The following is a 7,082-nucleotide window of genomic DNA, read 5'->3' as shown; positions in this document are numbered from 1 at the left end:
CGAACCAATGAAGTAACAATAAATACCTGCTCACAAGAGATGATAACTCTGCAATACGCAAAGACGGAATTTTAATCAAAAGAGGAGAATTGAAAAGGAAAAAGAAACAAGAAAAGCAGGAAAGATTCATGACTGAGGGACACCAAGATGACACAAAAGATAGCAGACAGAGTGATAGACATATGGACAAATCTATTGTTTTCATTGTGACATCATGATGTTATGTTGAAATCTGAGACGATATATAATTTTTTTTTTTTTCGTTTCACTAATGGAGACGTTAACTTACTAAAATTATCCTGGGGCGATGCCTTTATATACACAATACATAAAATACGATTTATAATGAAATAACTGAATCAACCAATACAACAGCGGTGTCATCTCCCCCTTTCCCCTACCTATTAGTTAGTACTGCCATACTTTATTTCATTCACAGGTAATTGATATCCCCAACGTAAATATTTAAATGTACAAAAGAATAAATATGTCTCTAAGACAAAATGATAATAATCATTTAAAAACTTTGATAGAGACACGAATAGTAAAGCTATGTTATTCATGATATCAGTTTCTTTGTGTGATTTTCTCTAATCTGCAATTCTGATAAGGTTTACTAAAAAAAACATGTACAAATAAATTGCTTTTATTGGAATCATTGAATTATGTTTAACTTAGACAGGTTTACAAAATAATAATTTGATTTGCTCCTTTCTCGAAATTAAAATTGTCTGTCTTTGAAACAACTTATGATAGCATTGTTGATAGAAGATCAATTCATAAGTTGTTATAACTTGTACCAAACCCTTTTAGACCGGATTGGTTAATACAATATGTTTAAAGTCGAAGTCATTTATATTCACTGGTTAATAATATAAGAATGACAGAAACCTTAATACGTAAAATACCGACTACCCATATAAAAACCATGAAAACGAGAAACGATATTATTTAATGACTAACGGGTTTTTTTCTCGGAAATATCGACACTTTTAACAAGTTAAGTTTTGCCCTCAACCCTACACACATACAATTAACTGCTTACATGTAAACTTAAATGAAATGCAAACACCGATGTAAGTTCACCATACAAGAGGATACATCCGCTTACAGAAACGATAAAATTTAAAATAGACTCTAACTGCTTATCTTTTCGCAGTATCCTCGATGGAGGACACACCCAAGTATGTTATCAAAACGATGAGCCGTTGGACTCTCTGCAGTATAATGTTTTGTCGAGAGAAGATGTAATACATCTTATATGCCAGCTATCAACTCTTTATTACAAATAAGTTTAAATCTGTAATGTTATATCTAAATTCGTCACATATCACTCTTTAGCTGTGTTATATTTTTTTCGCAGGAGTTCTATAAAGTTTTAGCCTTTTTTTTAACAGTAGTTTAGACCAATATGTATTTTCCTCTTTATTGCCCCTAGCATCTCTGGTGAGTTTTAGATTGACAAAATAAGTGCAAAGTACAGAGTGATCATTTTTGGCATGTTGTATCTTTTAACCAATTTAGAATGTGCATTCACCTGTGTGCATCTCACGGTCATCTTAACACTGATCAATCCAATTTCTATCAATTGTTATAATTTTCAGTAAAATAAATATGTCCAGAGGTCCCTTTAGATTCAGTTTTGGACCCTTTTATTACATTTTATGTATCTTAAAAGCTGTCATCCATGTCCTATCGCCACAACTTGACATTATGGTGGAAGTTGTCAACAGTTATCAAGACAGATCAGATCTTATATGACTGTGTCGTTTGTTTTAATCCTTAGAAAAACAGATATAATGATATAAACATATTCTGAAATTCTCAACATTTACATATGCTGATATATTTGTTATGTATTTTAATGATAAACTTTCACTTTAATTCAGTTCAATATTTATTCAATACTATTCGCCTCCAGCCCAAAGTACATGCTTTTACAACATTGCTGATTGAACATCAATGTCACTGTACTAAATATGTACCAGCATTGCTGATTATGTACCAGCTCATTAAAGGTATGATATATAAACATAGGTAAGTACGTATATTTAAATACATTGATATATCACACTAATGTATCGAAACCGTGAATGATACAATGTTTAAAAAGCAGGAATAGTATATTTCAAATACACAAGTAATACACTTTTTGTTACATACGTTTACCATTAATAGACCAGTATAAACACGTTGGTGGTGTTATTCCTAGCAATGACGGAGAATAAAACATGTTGATAAAGGAATAAAGTCTTAAAATGTCAATGTATAAAGCAACTCTAAGAAAAATAAAATGGTGTCTTGGGGGGGGGGGGGGGGGGNGATCTTGCACTATAGCAAAACGAAGGATTTACAAACTACAACTTGCTTAGCTCCATTCGGCTAAGACAACACACTGGTAGAACCCAATTAAGGCGATGGTTCCAGTTTTAGATGATCGAATAACTACTTCACAGTTGATTTGCTGACGCATTTCAGTTTTATCCATCCAGTACACTTGCATTCTAAAATTGATAAATCAATACTTTTAAGGAGTTGTGTTTAGATCTAAATCAGATGACGTATTGCTTACACCGTCATAAACTACATTAAAGAAACAATAATCTGACTTATCTCCCCTTCCCCGTGCCTTTTATGTTCGTTCCCATCCCAAACGCCCATTCACATACCTGTATTTCCGGTTCACATGCCACCTATTTATTGATTGGATTGAATTTGCAATACGACAGTTATGTGGTCAAGAGTATTATGTAATAGCTAACGTAAGGGAGGCATTTGTAGGTTTTAAAATAGTTGTTGTATCAACTTGTTTACAATACATTTGTATAATTTGACTGAATAACACGGTAACCATTTGATAAAATGACGTAGGAATTAAGAGAATCGATTAAACACCCTTGTTTCGCCCACAGCTTTTAAAATTGAGAAAAAACATATCACTTGAGATAGGCTGTGATAATGCAGTTTCTATAAATCATGTGTACTTATCATGACATCCCTAATAAGGTAAGATTTTAACACACGAGTCACTATAACATATCGCATGGTCTGTGTGACTGTGTAAGCAGGAAGTTTAACACGTAACATTAAATACGCATATTTTATATATATCACATACACATATTTCATATATATCACATACACATATTTTATATATATCACATACACATATTGCTGATAGTTAATTTTAAGGATCATACTGAAGCTATACCTCCTTCAGATTAAGAAAAAGAGGAATTAATCTTTCAGTAAAATTTAATATCCATCCAGCATTATATTTGCGGCATGTAAGCAAAAGATTTTTTAATTCCAATTGGATCTATACGATAATAATTTCGAATACGCATGTTTTGTAAACTTGTCACTTGAACAATATAACAGGGGGAAAATAGTGAACATCATTGTCAATGCTTTTTAAACAGTCGTCCCTCATTCTCTACACAGATAAGGCAGCGGGCATTCGTTGTATGGTACATTTAATTTAATATTGCTAAACATATATTTGTAACCTAAACAAATTCCTGTGATTTGACATTCATACAACTGCTTCCATAATCCAGTCTTAAAAGGGGATTTTTCGTCCTATTTGGTCTGGAGCATCCTTGGGCCAAGGGGACTCAACCTTGTTAAAATGGTGGGTTTTGACACCCTGGGTGGAGAGAGGCGGGGCACAATAGGGTAAATAGAGATAAAACCTTTAAAATCCTGCTTCTATCGTAGGGATAAGTTTTTTATCCTAATTTGGCCTGGAGCATCCTTGGCCAAAAAGGACTTGATCTTGCATTAAACGGTGAGTGTGGCCCCTTTGGGTGCAGAGGGGCGGGGCTCAAAAAGGAAATTGCGGTTAAATTCTTTAAAATACTTATTCTTCTGTACCAGTGGATAGATTGTTTTTAATAAGAATACTTTCCCATGGTTGCTTTATTATCCAGGTGAGCGATACATGCCCTCTGGGACTCTTGTTTTATTTTATCTCAACACCTTTGACTTACAATGGTATACAAAGATATGTAACATACATATATTTAATGTATAAGCATGCTTGGTTGTATAGAGGGATACAAGTATCATAGTAATAGAGTTATGGACCACAATAAAAGTTGTTTAATTGAATATTTTAATCGTGTTCTTGAAGATAGGATTTTTTTTTTTTTTATTTGACAAAATGTCCGTGTTAAGTCTGGTCCTGATTGGTCGACATTTAGATATTGACCGATGTTACAAATTAGGTATGTAAATGTATTATTTATGTAGGGTTGTCAACGGTTAGACGGTTAACCGGTTGCTCAGGCGAAAGACCACGAACCGGTTACCAAAATCCTTAACCGAAAAGTCGGACATTTACTCACCCCTTTTGGGAGCCACATGTTTCCCTGGCTTAGACCTACAAACTATCTGCATTTGTATAGATACGACAAAATTGGATAGTTTTGTTATAAAATCAGTGTTCAGGGATTTCATGTTAGTGTAATGTTATACTCTAATTTAGATACTGACAAAGAGATATAGCCAACACCATAAAAAAAACTAGATTTTATAAGGAAGCCACAATACAAAGTTGTGAATATCAACTTTCTGAGATAGAACGCGCCTTTACATTCGAGACAAAAATGTAATCTGAAGAGTACACACTTGAATGAGCAAGCATGTCTTAAAACGTTTGTCAAGCAAATGTTGTTCTAAAGAATAATATTACCGCATATGATTTCTAGTACAGATAACTGTAATTTAATCCGTCTTACTGCATTCCGGCATTCGTTGTACCTGAAATATACTGACTGAGGTTACATGCAACTATTTCCTGTGTTAACCTTGAAATACAAGGGCAAATTATGTGTATTATTTGAATAGTAAATCGACCGATTAACCGGTTACTCGATCGGTAGATTGTTCGAGTAACCGGTTACAAAAATAAGACCGGTTTGAAAACCCAAGTATTATGGCATTGCGATCATTTTCTGATGCATCACTTGCGACTACTGGGTTAGTTTCGGCACCTTTTGGTGTAACGGTTCCTGTTATATATGGTTATACTTTATAATAAAAAAAGGAAATGTATGTACCCTTCCAGAGCAATGATTTCATATCTGCTTTAGTAACATCATGTTGTGTACAAATTCGTGTCCTTTTTTCCTTTGGATAAAGAAAGGTGTCATTTGTTAGATGTGCCTTGCATATTATTTTTTATACGTTTTATCTCCCGCAAATTGTCTTTTAAAAACGTCTCTATGTTTAGGATATTTAGTGGAATGAAAAGTATATGAATAATAGATAAATAGATAAATGCAGGTACTGCCATCAACAGAAGTGGTAGCAAATGTGTTAATTCTCTAATCATAATAATAAATAATATACAACATTTATATAGCGCCCTATATCATTTGTAAAATAACTCTAAAGCTCTTTAAAACATATGGATACTAATATTAGTTATAATTGTGGGGGAAAAAACAAAGGCTTACAATCACTTTTATACATTAAGCAAGCAGATAATCATCGCAATGTGCACATAAATTAATAAATAAAGGGTGGTATTTACATGACGTCATTGCAAAGAGGTTAAAATGCAGACATGAAGAGGTGAGTTTTGATGTCTTCCCTGAATTTGGCCAGGGTATTTGACTTTCTCATAGCAAATGGTAAGCTATTTTACAACGTGGCCGAAACCCTCCCATTATACCGGTTTCCATAGGTCACAGTACGAGAATTTGGGACACACAACAATGTTTCTGACTCCTACCGCAGTGATCGTGACGGCTGAACAGGATAACAAGCTCCTGTAGGTACTAGGGAGTTCAGTGCCGTGTATGTGTACACCAAAATTTTGTACTGCGACCTGTATCGTACAGGTAACCAGTGCAATGAATATAGCTCAGGTGTGCTCTCTTTTGAGTACGAGTAACCAGCCGTGCTGCAGTGTTCTGGACCCTTTGCAGACGACTAGTTAGTTTGTCAGATATAACACAGAGCAGGGCGTTACCATTATCCAACCGAGAGGTAACAAGTGAATGCATCAAAATATTGCATGCATCTTCAGTTATAAACTGCCGAATAAAGCCGATGTTCCTGATCTGGCAGTAACAGGATTTGGCAATAGCGTTCACTTGTTTCTCCATGTTGAGTGAACTATTAAAGTATACCCCTAGGTTTTAAAAGCTGGGACAGTCTCTATAGTTCTGGCACCGACCTTGAGCTGGAGAGCCATTGTTTGCTGACACTTTGGGGTGAAAGACAATTAGTCAAGCCTGATCAAGCTTTAGCATGTTGGCGTTCATTCAGGTACACATATCTGTCAGACAGGCTTTCAGATTTTATGCAATTGTATCCCAACTGTTCTGTGGTTTGATGACCATGTAAATGTGTGTTGTAATCAGCATAGCATTGATAGCGAAGGCTATGGCGACGACAAATCTCTCCGATCGGTTTGGAGTGCAGGCAATATTTGCGTGGTTCTAACACCGACCCTTGGGAAACCCCGAAATCTAGTACTCTGTCATGTGAGGTGGTAGATCCGATGGCAACACACTGTCGTCGTTCACTCAGATAAGACTCGGTCCAGCATAGTGCGGTATCAGTCACTCCATAAGAGTACTCCAGAAGTTTATAAAGTATGCCATGGTCGATGACGTCAGATGCAGCTGCCACCTACACCATGACAAGCACCGCTCTGCACTTGCTATTCAATGCAGAAGCTATGTCATTATGTACACGTAGGAGGGCCGTCTCAGTAAAGTATCCCATGCAGGTTGTCATGGCGACTGTTTGCATGGAGAACCTCTAAACGCTGAGAAACAACCTTCTCCAAGATCTTAGACAGAAAAGGCAGATTTGATATTGGGCGGTTGTTCTTCAACTCCTCCTTGTCCATTGCAGGCTTCTTCAACAATGGTCTAACATGTGCCTTCTTGAAACACAATGGAACCTTTGACTCGCCATGATTTGTTCATGATTGAGGCAATCAAATGAAGCAGTGCTTCAAGACATTGCTTTATTAGATCTGTAGGCAGTTCATCAAGCTCACAGGATTGCGAGGTCATGATGATCTTGCGTACCTCGTCCTGGGTTGTTGGTGAGAGCTTTGT

Source organism: Mizuhopecten yessoensis, unplaced genomic scaffold (genome assembly GCF_002113885.1).
Source record: "Mizuhopecten yessoensis strain PY_sf001 unplaced genomic scaffold, ASM211388v2 scaffold1171, whole genome shotgun sequence".
Classification (NCBI taxonomy): Eukaryota; Metazoa; Mollusca; class Bivalvia; order Pectinida; family Pectinidae; genus Mizuhopecten; species Mizuhopecten yessoensis.
Note: the sequence above shows the minus strand (reverse complement) of the source record.